The sequence below is a fragment of the Crocuta crocuta genome, unplaced genomic scaffold (assembly GCF_008692635.1).
Source record: "Crocuta crocuta isolate KB4526 unplaced genomic scaffold, BGI_CrCroc_1.0 scaffold127, whole genome shotgun sequence".
Taxonomy (NCBI): domain Eukaryota; kingdom Metazoa; phylum Chordata; class Mammalia; order Carnivora; family Hyaenidae; genus Crocuta; species Crocuta crocuta.
The window spans coordinates 11,100,350-11,115,989 of NW_027532008.1; the positions used below are offsets into that span (position 1 = coordinate 11,100,350).

Sequence of the window (15,640 nt, forward strand, 5' to 3'; positions counted from 1 at the left end):
AGTTTTTATTTAGAAGCGAAATGACATGCTTACTAATTCTGGTTTCATGACTCCCTGTCTCTGAAATATAGATCATCTCTGTGTCCTCAGTCCATTGTTTTTACCTAGATGCTCATGGTGTGAGCCACCTACTGAATGGTAAAGACTCCCAAAGTTGACTTCCAGCCCTGACATGACCGGGTGTTTCCAATTCTTAATCTAGGCTTCTTATTGGCATCTCCACATTGGATATCCCATTAGCAGCTCAAATCCTCTCTGTCTAAAATATTATAATTTGAACAGCCTGAACAATGTCAGAGAAAAAAAAGATTTTGTCTTGTTCACTCTCCAAAGCTATATTACTTTGTTGGGTTTTTAAAAATATTTTATTTTTTAAGTTGATTTATTTTTTTAAATTTTTATGGTTTTTACTTCTTTCTGAGAGACAGAGAGACAGCGTGAGCAGCTGAGGGTCAGAGAGAGAGGGAGATACAAAATGTGAAGCAGGCTCCAGGCTCTGAACTAGCCGTCAACACAGAGCCCGACATGGGGCTCGAACCCACGTACCATGAGATCATGACCTGAGCCGAAGTCGGACGCTTAACCGACTGAGCCACCCAGGCACCCCTGATTTATTTATTTTGAGAAGGGCTGTGGAAAGAGGGAGAGAGCATGGAGACACGCTTCAGGGCAGGGCTGCAAGATCATAACCTGAGCCAATATCAAGAGTTGCACTCTTAACCGACAGAGTCACCCAAGCACCCCTAAAGATTTTATATTTAAGTAAGCTCTCCACCCAATGTGGGGCTTGAACCTACAACCTGGAGATCAAGAGTTGCATACTTTACTGACGGAGCCAGCTGACACCCATAGAGCTACATTTACTTTGAATACATTCTTCTGTGAACCCGTTGTCTTAAGTGAATTATCCTGACTGAGCCTTGGGGACAGAAAGGAGAATGAGATTGTTTATCAAGTCTATCAAGTCTCCTGAGGCAGGATTCATTTTTCATCATTGCCGCTGATGCTTTTTTTTTTTTTTTACGTCTCTGTAGTTGTAGAATGTCACCAGCAGAGGGAGACAGTTTCTTACAATTTTGTTATATTTGGCATTGCACCTTCACAAAGGAATTAGCTGGACATTCCTGAGACTGAATTTTCTAGGAGACCAGAAAGATAGAGACCTTGGAGACCATTTAAGCATGCATCAAAGGAAATAGCTTTTTTCCCACCAAATGGGCTACCAGGGCTCCAGCCCTAGTTAATCGTATAGACTCCTTGACCTTGGCCAAGTCCCTTCCTCATCTGTAAAATGAGGGGATGGGGCCAAATAAGTTCTAAAATTGAGGAAGTTGTGGTGATTTTCTTCCATCAGGGGGAAAGCCCCAGAAGTTGAAGAAGTGGTATGTATAGATATTAGTGGATATCCTAAAACATGAGTTTCTCTTTCCTGTGAAATACATTTGATACACTATTCATGTTTGGAACTTGTACTCGGAACTGCAGGCACCATTGCTACATCACATAAAACACTCTGATGTGTGATAGGAATTAACAGCAAAGCCCATAGTGGGAAGTCTTTCCATCTAATGCACTAACTGAGGCTAGGTAGACAGTTGTGTTAAGAAATAAACAGGAAAGAAAGAAATGGCCAACTTACCAATATTTAAAGAATACATTACATACCTTTTGACCCAGCAATTGCATTTCTAGGAGATTTCCCTGTGGATACATTTGCTCATATGGAAATAACAAAAGTACAAGGATATTCTTTGCTACTTTGTTTATAATCACAAAACAGTAGAGACAAGTGTCCATCTCTAGAGAATTTATTTTAAAAATATATGGGGGCGCCTGGGTGGCTTAGTCAGTTAAGCGTCCGACTTGCGCTTAGGTCATGATCTCGCAGTTCGTGGGTTCGAGCCCCGCGTCAGGCTCTGTGCTGACTGCCAGCTCAGAGCCTGGAGCCTGTTTCAGTCTGTGACTCCCTCTCTCTCTGACCCTCCCCTGCTCACGCTGTCTGTCTCTCTCTCTCTCCTAGAAATAAATAAAAATATAAAAAAAATAAAAATATATGGTTCAGGGGCACCTGGGTGGCTCAGTCGGTTAAGCATCTGACTTCAGCTCAGATCATGATCTCATGGATTGTGAGTTCGAGCCCCGTGTCTGGCTCTGTGCTGGACCCTGGAGCCTGCTTCGGATTCTGTGTCTCCCTCTCTCTCTGCCCTCCCCTGCTCACGCTCTCTCCCTCTCAAAAATAAATAGACATTAAAAATAATAATAATAAACATATGGTACCTCCATACAAAGGAATAGAATGCAATTTGTTAACAAAATTTAGATCATCCTAAATATGCTGAAATCAAATGACCTCAGAAAATTATAGTTAATTTTTTTAAAAAGCAGCAAGGTGGGCTGGTGGCTCAGTCAGTTAAGCACCTGACTTCAGCTCAGGACATGATCTTACAGTTCATGAGTTCAAGCCCCATGTTGGGTTCTGTGCTGACAGCTCGGAGTCCGGAGCCTGCTTCAGATTCTGTGTCTCCCTCTCTGCCCCTCTCCTGCTCATGCTCTGTCTGTCTCTCTCTCAAAAATAAATGTTAAAAATGTATTTTAAAAAAGCAGCAAGGTAAAGAGCAGCACGTATAGTTTGCTGCTATCTGTAGGTTTGTTTATTTATATGTTATACGTGTCCTTGTTTTGTTTATTTTAAGTAATCTCTGCCCCAAACATGGGGCTCACAGCCCGGAGATCCAGAGTCATATGCTTTTCCCACTGAGCCAGACGGGAGCCCCTACATGTGTATGTGTTTGTTGGTATATGTATCTCTGGAAAGAGATAAGGAATTTGTAATGGTAGTTGCTTTGGTGGAGGAGAGAGGTAGCTAGGGCGCTGGTAAGGTGGATTTACTTTTTATATGTCCTTTTGTACCTTTTGAATGTTGTTCTATGTTTATAGCTTACTTACCCTACGTAAGCATATACATAAGAAATTAATTTCAGTAGGGGTGCCTGGGTGGCTCGTCGGTTAAGTGTCTGACTTCGGCTCAGGTCATGATCTCACGGTTCGTGGGTTCGAGCCCCGCGTCAGGCTCTGTGCTGACAGCTCAGAGCCTGGAGCCTGCTTCGGATTCTGTGTCTCCCTCTCTCTGATCCTCCCCTGCTCATGCTCTCTCTCTCTGAAATAAAAAATAAAGAAATAAAAGATATATCTTAAAAAAAAGAAATTAATTTCAGTAGTTGATTATTGGAATAGACTCTGGAGGAAAACTTTTACACTTACTAGAGAGGCGACAGCCACTCCTCTCATTGCTTGTCTCATTGTACCCAATCATATCCCAATTAGCCTTCATACTGCAGAGAGATTACTCTAAAATACTATTTTCATCATATATCCATCTCCAAATCTCTATGACATAGAAGGGAATATCCAGTTTTCCTGCTGACATTTCAGACCATGTATAAACCGGCCTCAATCTTCTCTCCTCCTCTTTGCCAGAAGCAACATTGCACAGAGTTCAATAACCTAGGTTTTGAGGCTCAACATGACTCATCATCAGGGAAATGCAAATTAAAACCACGAAGAGATATCACCTCACACTTGTGAAAATGGCAACTATGAAAACGAGAAGAAAAGACAAGGTTGGTGAGGAAGTGGAGAAAAGGGAGCCCTTGTGCATTATTGGAGGGAATGTAAATTGGCGCAGCCACTGTGGAAAACAGTATGGATGTTCCTCAAAAAATAAAAAAATAGAGCTACCATTACCTCTAGCAATTCCACTTCTGGGTATTTACTCAAAGAAAACAAAAACACTACTCCAAAAACATACAAGCATCCCTATGTTCATTGAAGCATTATTTATAATAGCTAAATGTCCATTGATAGATGAATGGATAAAGATGTGATATATTTATACAATTGAATCTTACTCAGCCATAAAAAAAGAATTAAATTTTGCCATCTGTGGCAACATAGATGGGCCTAGAGGATACTATGCTAAATGAACTACATCAGAGAAAGACAAATGCTGTGTAATTTTTCACTTATTTTTTATTTCGAGAGAATGCACACATGCGTGTACAAGTGGGGGAGAGGAGGGGAGAGAGAGAGAGAGAGAGAGAGAGAATGAATGAATCCCAAGCAGGGTCTTCACTATCCACATGGAGCCCGACTTGGGGGTCAATCACAAACTGGGAGATCATGACCTGAGCTGAAATCAACAGTTGGATGCTTAACCAACTGAGCCAGCCAGGTGCCCCTGTATGATTTTACTTTTTTTGTGGGATCTAAAAAACAAAACAGGGATGTCTGCCTGGTCAGTTGGTGGAGCATGGGACGCTTGATCTCGGGGTTGTGGGTTCAAGCCCCACATTAGGTGTAGAGATTACTTAAACAATAATTAAATAAACTTAAAAAAGTAAAAAAAAAAAAAAAAAAACAAACGAACAAACGGAACAGAAAGAAACTGATAAATACAGAGAACAATCTGGTGTTTGCCAGTAGGAGGGGTCAGAGAATGGGCAAAATAGAAGGAGATGACAAGGTACACGCTTTTAGTGACAGAGATTTTTTTTTAATTTTTTTTAAATGTTTTATTTATTTCTAGGAGAGAGAGAGAGAGACAGCGTGAGCAGGGGAGGGTCAGAGAGAGAGGGAGTCACAGACTGAAACAGGCTCCAGGCTCTGAGCTGGCAGTCAGCACAGAGCCTGACACGGGGCTCGAACCCACAAACCGCGAGATCATGACCTAAGCGAAAGTCGGACGCTTAACCGACTAAGCCACCCAGGTGCCCCAAGATTTTTTTAAAATTTTAAATGTTTTTATTTATTATTGAAAGACAGAGAATGAGCTGTCAGTACAAAGCCTGACGTAGGGCTTAAACTCACAAACTGCAGGATCATGACCTGAGCTGAGGTCAAGACTCTTAACTGACTAAGCCACCCAGGTGCCCTAGGCTCTAGTGATAAAATAAGACAACAAGGATACAATGTACAATGGGGAATATAGTTAATAATATGTAACAACTCTGTGTGGTAACAGTAACACATGGTAGATATATTGTGGTGATCACTTTGCAATGTATACAAATGCTGAATCATTATATCATATACCTGAAACTAATGTAATACTGTGTGTCAAACTGCACCTAAAAAAAAAGTTCTGGAGGCACACCTGTTGGCTCAGTCAGTTGAGCGTCCGACTTCAGGTCATGATCTTCTGGTTTGTGGGTTTAAGCCCCATGTCAGGCTCTGTGCTGACAGCTCAGAGCTTGAAGCCTGTTTCAGATTCTGTGTCTTCCCCTGTCTCTCTGCCCCTCCCCCATTTATGCTCTGTCTCTCTCAAAAATAAACATTAAAAAATTAAAAATAAATAAAAATAAAAAAGTTCTAGAGACGGATGATGGTGATGATTCCACAACCATATGGATGTACTTAACACCAACAAATGCTACACTTAAAAAGGGTAGGATATGGGGCACCTGGGTCGCTCAGTCGGTTAAGTGTCTGACTTCAGCTGAGGTCATGATCTCATGGTTCATGGGTTCGAGCCCCGCATCAGGCTCTTTGCAGACATCTCAAAGCCTGGAGCCTGCTTCTGAGTCTCCCTCTCTCTCTGACCCTCCTCTGCTCATTCTGTCTCTCTCTCTATAAAATAAAATAAAACATTAAGAAAAAGGGTAGGATAGTAAATGTTGTTTGTATTTTATGTATATTTTACCACAATAAAAATTGTTAAGAAAGTACTTAGCAAAATTAACAACAATGGCTTTGAAGTAAAATCACCTGGGTTCAGACCTCTGCCTGTGATCATGGGTTGAGCTACTTAATCTTTGTGTGTGTGTGTCTCAGCTTCTTTTCTCTCTCTCTCTCTTTTTTAAAGATTTTCTTTTTAAGTAACTTCTGCACCCAATGTGGGGCTTGAACTCACAACCCCAAGATTAAGCGTTGCATGCTCCAGTGACTGAGCCAGCCAGGGGCCCCTCCTCAGTTTCATCAACTGCAAAATAAGCACAATAACGGCACCTACTTAGCAGTTTGACATATAAGACCAAACAATAAACATCAGCTGTGATTATTATTGACAATTTTGTTTTAATAATAATACATTCTTCATTCTTATCACAATTTATAATTTCATATTGACTCATCGACTTGTTTATTGTCTGTCTCTCCCAATAACGTCAGGGACCTCCACAAGAGCAAGGGGCTTTGTTAATTTTATTTAAAAATATATTACTAGGGGCACCTGGGTGGCTCAGTCAGTTAAGTCACTGACTCTGGGTTTTGGCTCAGGTCATGATCTCATGGTTGTGAGATTGAGCCCTGCATTAGGCTCTGCCCTGGCAGCATGGGGCCTGCTTGGGATTCTCTCTCTCTTCCTCTTTGTCTGCCCTTCCCCTGCTTGTATGTGCACACGTGCGTATGCGCTCTTTCTCAAAACAAAATAAAAATATATGACTATACATATTACAAGTTTGGTGTATAGTAGGGACTCACTAAATATTTGTTGACTGAATGTTCTCTTAGTTGTCAAATTCCCAATGTGTTCACTTATTCAACACATATGTAGCCAGTCTCTACTGTATGCCCGTCTCTGTATTAGATAATAAAGCTGTGAACAAACCAGAGCTGTATCTGTTGTTTTTGAGCTAGGAGATTCAGGGTGGAGTGGTTCTATGTTTTAACCTGTTCTAATGTGATCCAGAAATTCCAAACCAACTTGGGCATCAGAAGCCCTAACACGTTTTAGAAAAAGTCTGAGGTGAGGTCTAAGGCCGGCTCTGGAACCTGCATTTTTAAAAGGAAGCATTAGGGGCACCTGGGTGGCTCAGTTGGTTAAGCGTCCAACTTCAGCTCAGGTCATGATCTCACAGTTTGTGGGTTCGAGCCCCGTGTCGGGCTCTGTGCTGCCAGCTAGCTCAGAGCCTGGGGCCTGTTTCAGATTCTGTACCTCCCTCTCTCTCTGNAATATTTATTTATTTTTGAGAGAGAGAGACACACACACAGAATGTGAGAGGGGAGCAGCAGAGAGGGAGACACAGAATCCAAAGCAGGCTCCAGGCTTCAAGCTGCCAGCCCAGAGCCTGAATTGGGGCTCAAACCCACAGGCGGTGAGATCATGACCTGAGTCGAAGTTGGCACTCAACCGACTGAGCCACCCAGGCACCCCTATTTTATTTTCAATGTTTGTTTATTTATTTTTGAGAGAGAGCAAGTGGGGGAGGGGTACGTGAGAGAGAGAGCAAGTGAGAGAGAGAGAGAGAGGAGAGAGAATCCCAAGCAGGTTCAGCACTGTGAGATCATGACTGAGCCGAAATCAAGAGTAGGAGGCTTAACTGACTGACCCACCCACACGCCCCTTAATGACAGGATTATAATATTTCTTGTACCAGTTGCAATTGCCAAATTTCTCTTACACAGTGACATTTCCATGTTTCTTACCTGAAAGACTTGGGTTTCTTTCTTTTAAATTTTTTTTAATGTTTATGTATTTATTTTGTATGTGAGAGAGAGAGAGAGAGAGCAAAGAGGGGAGGCGCAGAGAGAGAGAGAGGGAGACCACGAACCCCAAACAGGCTCTGCACCATCAGCGCAGTGACCCACATGGGGCTCAAACCCACAAACTGCAAGATGATGACCTGAGCCGAAATCAGGAGTCAGATGCTTAACCAACTGAACCACCCAGGCACTCAGGAAAGACTTGAGTTTCTTAAATCAGTGTTTCTCATACTGGGATTCCATGAGTATATCCCCAAGGGGTTTCTGCATTATTCAAGTCTGAGGAACACAGATCCAGTACTTTCTAGAGTGAGGCTGACCCAAGTCTCCTCAACAGCACTTGCCCTCTCAACTTGAGAGAGGACTTGGGTTCTGACCCAGACCTATGTCCTCAGAGGTATTCCAGAAGGTCCACTTTATTCCAGAGTGACTGGCGGGCAGTTTAAGATTCCTTCAGTCTCAGGTACAAGGGGTGAAGACTGAAGCCCCTGGGCTCTGTATCTCTGGCATTTCCTTAGACCATGCATGAGTCCATGAAGATTCTCACCTACACACCAGGTTGCTCCCTTGGAAGCGGTACTTTGCTGGACCCCATTGCCTGGTGACAGTGACACCATAAAGTACTGGAGCTTGGGAATCGTATATGCCTAAGTCCAAATTCTGTCCTGCTTCCCACACCCTCACCGTGCCACTCAGATGTGTGGCTTTGGGAAAATGTACTGATAGTACTTTGCACCTCAGTTTTCCTCATCTGATAAATGGAGCTAGTAGCAGGTCGCACAATGGTTGCTTCCGTTAAGGGACACTTTGATCGCACGATCAAGGCACGTTGTTTCCCTTCTCACGTTGACCTCCAAGAGCACTTCCATTCACCACTACCTGCCCTTGCGCTCATCAGGCCTCCGGGGTTGCAGATGAGTTAATTCCAGGCCAGGGGTCTATCACAGTCTCGAGTGTGCGTGCATCTCTGAGGTCGGTTCCAGGGACCCAAGAAAAGCGGACGCTTTCTTCACTCCAGCTTCACACCCCCAGGCGGCGTTCCAACCTCTGGAGAACCTCTGCCCAGGACCACAGCCCTTCCCAACATGGCTCCACCGCTAGGCCGCCTCGCGCGGTCCCGCCGCGCTGACGTCTGTGCGAGCGCGTCCTCCGCGCCCGCCCCCCCGCGCATGCGCATTCCGCGCTGTCTTCTCCCGGCCAGAGCAGCCTCGGCGGCGGCGGCGTTTGAGTGGAGGAAGATGGCGGCTCCGGGCGGCTCGGGGTCCCGCCAGCTGTGAGGAGCCTGAGTGCGGCAAGCGCGGCCTGAGGCGAGGCGCCTCCCCTCTGGTCCTGTCCCCGGCTCCCTCGTCGCCGTCGCCAGCGGAGCGAACCCGAGAGCGTGGCGCGGGCTGGGCCAGGTGAGGCCTCTCCCCCTCCTGGGGCCGCGGCGGGGAGCGGGCGCCTTCTGCCCTTTATGCCCCAGGCCCGCAGGGGGCAGGGGGCGTCCCGGGTCCCGCCCAGGGCGTGCATCCTGCGCGGGGGTGGGTGCTGGCTGGCCCGGGGGCCTTGCGGTTGTCATCCTCGGCCTCCCTGGGTTAGGCAGGGAGGAGGAGTGCCCCTCTGAACCCGGCCCCTCTCCTCGAGCAGGGCGGTACGCGTCCCCTCACCGGGGCCTCCAGAGGGGATATGACCTGAGCAAGGCTGGCTGTGAGGGTGTCAGATCATCTTCCACCCAGCCCCCGAATCCCGTACCGCCTTGCGCGGAGGAGCCGGAGCCCAGTGTCTTCCAAAATTGTGGCTGAGGCGAGGGGCCCAGCATCGTTGACGCTGAAGCTGCGGAGGAGAGGTTTTTGGAATTGGCTTTAAAAAATAAAACGCAAGCAGCCTGTCTAACCGCTTAGCTTTTTGGGTGTTCGTTCGTCCAGCGAGGTGGGAACTGCGGGTCTCCTTGAGGGAGACAGCAGTCCACGTTGTGACTGTGAGAATTGTGCGGAGGGAACGGTGGAGGGTGGGAGCGGGTCTGAAAACGGAGAGCGGCCCATCCTGAGATCTTCCCGGGCTCTGCAGGCGAACTTAGGTGCTAACGGAGGCTTCGTTTGTTGGCAGCCTTTGTTATTTTTGAGATTCGGAATAGCCGGGTGCTTTTGTCTGTTAAATCTCCCGAATTTTGGTAGGAAGATCAAAGCTTCCTTTTCTTAATTGCCGAAGTCTTTGGAGTGTTTCGATGGTGCGATTCTGATTGCTCTGGGTGAAGATTCAGACACCTTGCCAGTTCCCACTTGCTGGCAAGGGCCTTGTGCTATGCCTGTAATTCCTCTTTGAGAATAAGTTTTCGTTATCCTGCAGTTGCTGATTTGGAGATTTTGATTTCGTTTACCTCGCTGGGAAGCCGGTTTAAAGCCTTGTGGCCTCTTCCTTGGAGGACGGTCCAATCAGTTGGAATTGTGCAATGGGCGATTGTTGAGGCGACCGCTTTGGGCTTGGACTCACCGACTCCCTTTGTAACTTAAATTTGTTTTGCTCATGTTTAAAATGATGACATCATAGGTAAAGGGAGAAGGAAACCAGAGGAGGAAATACCCCATTTAGAGCCGAACATTTAAAATTCATTCTGTAGCTTTTACAGCGAATTGTGGCTCTCTGTCAAATCCCTAACTTGGAGCATATGCGTGTGTATACTCTGATCGGATGTCCTTTGTATTGTGTGCTGTCATCTTGTACCCCGTAAACTGTTTGCTTTTGACAAACCCAGTATAAATCTGTTACTCAAGCTACGTCAGCCACGGATGTTTAGTCTACTTCAAAAAGCTTTTAATTGTTAAAATGACAACTGTTTGGTTTAATATTAACTGATTCCTTGTTTTTTTTTCCCCTTAAAGCCTCTCCCATAGAAATTTGTCGATTTTCTTAGTGCCTTTCATAAGTACATAGATGTGAGCAGATAACCTCTTCTTCATCATAATTTGAGAGCCGCTTTACATTTCAGTTTGCTAGTAAAGAGTCATGAAATTAATGCAGTAGAAGATCCTGCTGGTTTGACATTATGCATCTTGGCATAATGTGTTGCATTGTTGTGCTAAATCATCATCAGGCATTGATGCAACTTCATGACTTCCATGACATCATTCATTCTCCAGCGTTTTGCCTTTTGCAATTCTTTACCTTCCCAGAGTCACAGAAAGAATAGGATCAGGAAAAAAAAATAGCTTAGGATGCTCTTTACTGTCTGATTTCTAAAAGAGCCCTTGTATAACACTGCTTTATGTAGTTAAAACTCTTGTGTCAGATTCAGGGCGGTGGGTGATTTCTACCTATTAATGAAGAGCAGGCACAGAAGATGCTAGCAAAGCCTCTGGGTTTTACAAGAATATTGAGGTCACAAGGAGAAGTTATCTCAAGGATGAACAAATCCATGATTATCTTTTGTGATTTCAAGGTTGTTTCAGTCTGCGCATTAACAATTCTTTATAAAACCAGAAACCATTTGGTTAACTGATGCCTTTTCCACTCCAAGATTGTTATGTGAGTCAAAAGAGGTAATGTTTTGTGAAAGTTCTTTGTAAAATAGAAGGTAAACGGAAGAATGATTATTCGATGATCAGTTTTATGAAAATCCCTACCGAGGGCCCTCTACAAAGTAGGTACTAATGATTCTAAGATAAGACATCCTTTGGTCTCAGGTTACCTCTAGGCTGGCTGGGGAGCCAGACAAGGAACCCAGTTAAGTATATTGTGGCGTGAGAAGTGAGAAGTGCAGGGAATCCAAGGGAGTCCAGGAAGGCTTCTCAGGACCAGGATTACTCCCAGCCTTTCCTATTCTGCAGAAAAATCTGCCTTTTGTGAGTGACTTGCTTTTTATAAAAACGGAAAAAAAATTTTATTATGAGTTCTTTCCCCCTTTTATTCATTCACTGTCATGACACTTCCCACACAGTCTGCCCCAGTTATGATTTCTGCATTCTCAAAAATCCAGCAGAGTCTTGGGAGAAGCTGAGAGTGAGTCATACTCCAGGCAGCAAACACAAACGTTGCAGCTGCAGTTAAAATATCTCAGATTACTAAATGGTGACAACTTTAGAGTGATGCTGTTTTTGTTTTTGTTTTGTAAACTGGCACAAGAGGTACTATATGATTTTAATTCGATCATGTTTGGTTAATGTTTAGTTGTGAGTCCCTTAGGATGTTGACTATAAGTGGTTATTAGCACTGTTTCCTTTCTTGAAATAGTAAATTCAATGAGAAGGTCCTTTGGCTTTTTGGGCGAAGCTGACAACCTAAACTGGAACTCTACTGAACTATTTTATAGAATCTGTTCATGTAGCTTGAGGTTGCTTAGAATCTGTGATACTAAATTTCTGCATCCCAATGCAGGTTCCTCATCTTAGTGCTGTGGTAGTTTTATAATTAATTAAGCATGTTGTTCCATATATCACAAAAATTTTATGAGTTTTTGGATGTGTAGAATCTTTAAGTGGTACAGTACTAATTGAACATTTACAATTTGGTAATACTCGTGTTTACATGTTACCATGTAAACACTCAACGCTGAAAATGAGGGCTTTAATGTTGTGGTTGATAGAAAAGTGAGAGTGATGTGTTCATTTATTTTTCTGCATTGTGAGTTTGTTCCACGTACAAGGACAATGGACAAGTCATTTAAATATTGCCCAGGAGTGCCTAGCTGGCTCAGTCGGTGGAGCTTGGAATTGTGAGTTCCATCCAGCTCCACGTTGGGTGTAGAGATTGCTTTAAAAAAAGTAAAATATTGGGGCACCTGGGTGGCTTAGTCGGTTAAGCGTCCGACTTTCGCTTAGGTCATGATCTCGCGGTTCGTGGATTCGGGCCCCGCGTCGGGCTCTGTGCTGACTGCCAGCTCAGAGCCTGGAGCCTGTTTCAGTCTGTTGACTCCCTCTCTCTCTGACCCTCCCCTGCTCACGCTGTCTCTCTCTCTCTCTCTCTCTCTCCTAGAAATAAAAATTAAAAAAAAAGTAAAATATTAAAAAAAAACAATTGCCCAGCATTGGGGCTCCTGTCTGGCTCATTTGGAAGAGCATACGGGGCACCTGGGTGGCTTAGTCAGTTAAGCGTCCGACTTTCGCTTAGGTCATGATCTCGCGGTTCGTGGGTTCGAGCCCTGCGTCGGGCTCNAGGCATATGGCTTACTTTAAGCCAAAAAAGTGTTGGGAAAAAAAAGAACTAAATTGTTTTTAAGTGGCCTTCTAAATGTCTTATAAAATTATGACTTAGTGACATTCCTGTAGTTTAATTTTGCACTTCCGTACTCATGCATGTATTGGAAAGCAAATTTGCTTTGGGTTTTGATTTGTTCGGTATTGAATTTTTACTTTTTAATTTGTAAAGTTTTCTCCCAAGTTTTTATTTATTTATATTAAAATTTATTTATTTATTTTGTTTATTTATTTAGAGACAGAGACAGCACAAGTTGGGGAGGGGAAGAGAGAGAGGGAGGAGAGAGAGAATCCCAAGCAGCCTCCACACGGTCAGCACAGAGCCTACGAACCATGAGATCATAACCTGAGTTGAAACCAAGAGCTGGATGCTTAACCCGACTGAGCCACCCAAGTGCCCCTTCTCCTGTTTTTAATTTAATTTTTTCCAGTGCCGCTTTTGCTTCCAAAGCAGAAGTAATCTTGTGATGCTTTGATGCTTGTTTATTTATGATAAATATATAGATTTTATATAATAATTGGTTACTAATAGATTTTTACATAAAATTTTAGTATTCTGGACAGTAATGTATCTTATCTTTTAGTAATACATAAATTTGAGGTAGTTCAGTTAATTTCAGTAAAGGCAAACAAGATTTAGTTTCAACTATTAATATTCCTTTAGAATATTTAATATTTTGGATACTTTTTTAAAAAGTTTATTTAAAGTTTATTTATTTTGAGAGAGAGAAAGAGTGCTGAAGGGGCAGAGAGAGGGAGAGAGAGAAAATCATAAGCAGGCACCATTAGTGCGGGGCTCAAAGGCTCAAACCATGAGATCATGACCCAGGCTGAAATTGAGAGTTGGACTGAGCCACCCAGGTGCCCTATTTATTTATTTTTGAGAAAGAGAAAGAGCGCAGGGCAGGGGCAGAGAGAAGGAGAGAGAGAATCTTAAGCAGGCTCCACACCATCAGCTAGAACCTGACGTGGGACTCGATCCCACAAACTGGTCTCATCACCTGAGCTGAGATCCAGAGTTGGACACATAACCGACTGACATAACCCAGGCACCCCAAGGATACTTTTTAAAAAAATTTTATTTTTAAGTAAGTTCTATGTTCAATGTGGGGCTTGAACTCATGATCCTGAGATTAAGTGTCACATGCTCTACCAACTAAACCAGCCAGGTGCCCCTGTTTAGGATATTTTTATTTCAACTGTTTTAAGGAATTCACTAGTATGATGTATTTCAAAATTTGTGTTTACCTTATTCTCATTTTATTAAAGAGAAAAGTTTTATGTTTGCTTATTTTTGAGAGAGGGCATGAGTCAGGGAGAGGCAGAGAGAGAGAGAGAGAGAGAGAGAGAGAGGGAGACACTGAATCTGAAGCAGGCTCAAGGCTCTGAGCCTGACATGGGGGCTTGAACTCGTGAACTGTGAGATCATGCCCTGAGCCAAAGTCGGACGCTTAACCAACTGAGCCATCCAGGTGCCCCTTATTATTCTCATTTTAAATGCTTGGTTCACTTAAGGGCACCTGGGTGGCTCAGTTGGTTAAGCGTCTGACTTTGGCTCAGGTCATGATCTCATGGCTCATGAGTTCCAGCCCCATGCTGGGCTCTGTGCTGACAGTGCAGAGCCTGCTTGGGATTCTTGCTTTCTCCTTCTCTCTCTGCTGCTCCTGTCCGTGTGCACGCTCTCTCTCTCTGAGTAAATAAATGTTAAAAAAAAAAAAATAAATGCTTGTTTCATGTTGTTAATAGGGAACAGGATTTTTTTTCCTACCAGAATGAGTCTCTTGGTGCATTGTCTGGAGAAAGATTTTTTTTAAGTTTATTTATTTATTTTGAGAGAGAGAGAGCATGCACATCATTGGAGAGGGGCAGAGAAAGGGAGAGAGGAAACCCCAAGCAGGCTCCCAATCCAACGTGGGGCTTGAATTCAAGAACTGTGAGACCATAACCTGAGCTGAAGTTGGATGCTTAACCCACTGAGTCACCTAGGCATCCTAAAAATGATTAAGTTGTCATGTATGTTATGTATGTATTATCCCAATAACAATTTTTAAAAAGGTGATTTAATGGTTTATATATGCTCTGTGGGATGGCCTGATAATCATTTATTTTAACGTAGTGATTAAGATCCTAGGCTTTGGTCCCAGGTTGACTCAGGCTTATAGTTCTCCTTTCCTTAGATATGGACCTTTGCTTCCCTATGTCTGTTTTTCATCTATAAAATGAGGATAATGATACCTGTGTTGTGGGACAATTAAATGTGGAATGTATGTGATCTTAGCACATTGCCTAGCACATAGTAAACATTCAAATTTTAGACATTATATATATATTAATCTTTATTTATTTTGAGAGAGAGACGCACACGCACACGCATGCACGCACAGAAGGTGTACATGCTGGGGAGGCTGGATCCCACAACCACAAGATCTTTTTTTTTTTAATTTATTTCTAGAAGAGAGAGAGAGAGAGATAGCGTGAGCAGGGGAGGGTCAGAGAGAGAGGGAGTCACAGACTGAAACAGGCTCCAGGCTCTGAGCTGGCAGTCAGCACAGAGCCCGACGTGGGGCTCGAACCACGAACCGCGAGATCATGACCTAAGCGAAAGTCGGACGCTTAACTGACTAAGCCACCCAGGCGCCCCATCACAACCACAAGATCTTGACCCAAGCTGAAATCAAGAGTTGGACGCTCAACCAACTGAGCCACCCAGGCACCCCTATTACACTGTTTTTATGGAACATTAAAACTGGGACAGAGAGGGGCGCCTGGCTGGTCCAGTTGGGGGAGCATGTGACTCTTGATCTTGGGATTGTGAGTTTGAGCCCCAGATTAGTTGTAGAAGTTACAAAAATAAAGAGATAGGGTGCTCAATTGGTTAAGCATCTGACTTTGGCTCAAGTTACGATCTCGCGGTTCACAAGTTCGAGCCCTGCGTCAGGCTCTGTGCTGACAGCTCAGAGACTGGAGCCTGCTTCGAATTTTGTGTGTCCCTC

General features: G+C 43.9%; 1 protein-coding gene across 1 annotated transcript in view; it reads left to right on the top strand.

Moving 5' to 3' along the window:
- The first annotated feature begins 8,696 nt into the window (after positions 1 to 8,696).
- The window catches only part of FBXO42 (F-box protein 42), an 84,945-nt gene continuing 78,001 nt past the window's right edge, over positions 8,697 to 15,640 (top strand). The window contains exon 1 of the mRNA XM_077775653.1: positions 8,697 to 8,876. The gene's annotated coding sequence lies outside the window, so the exon portion shown is untranslated. The remainder of the gene's footprint in view (positions 8,877 to 15,640) is intronic.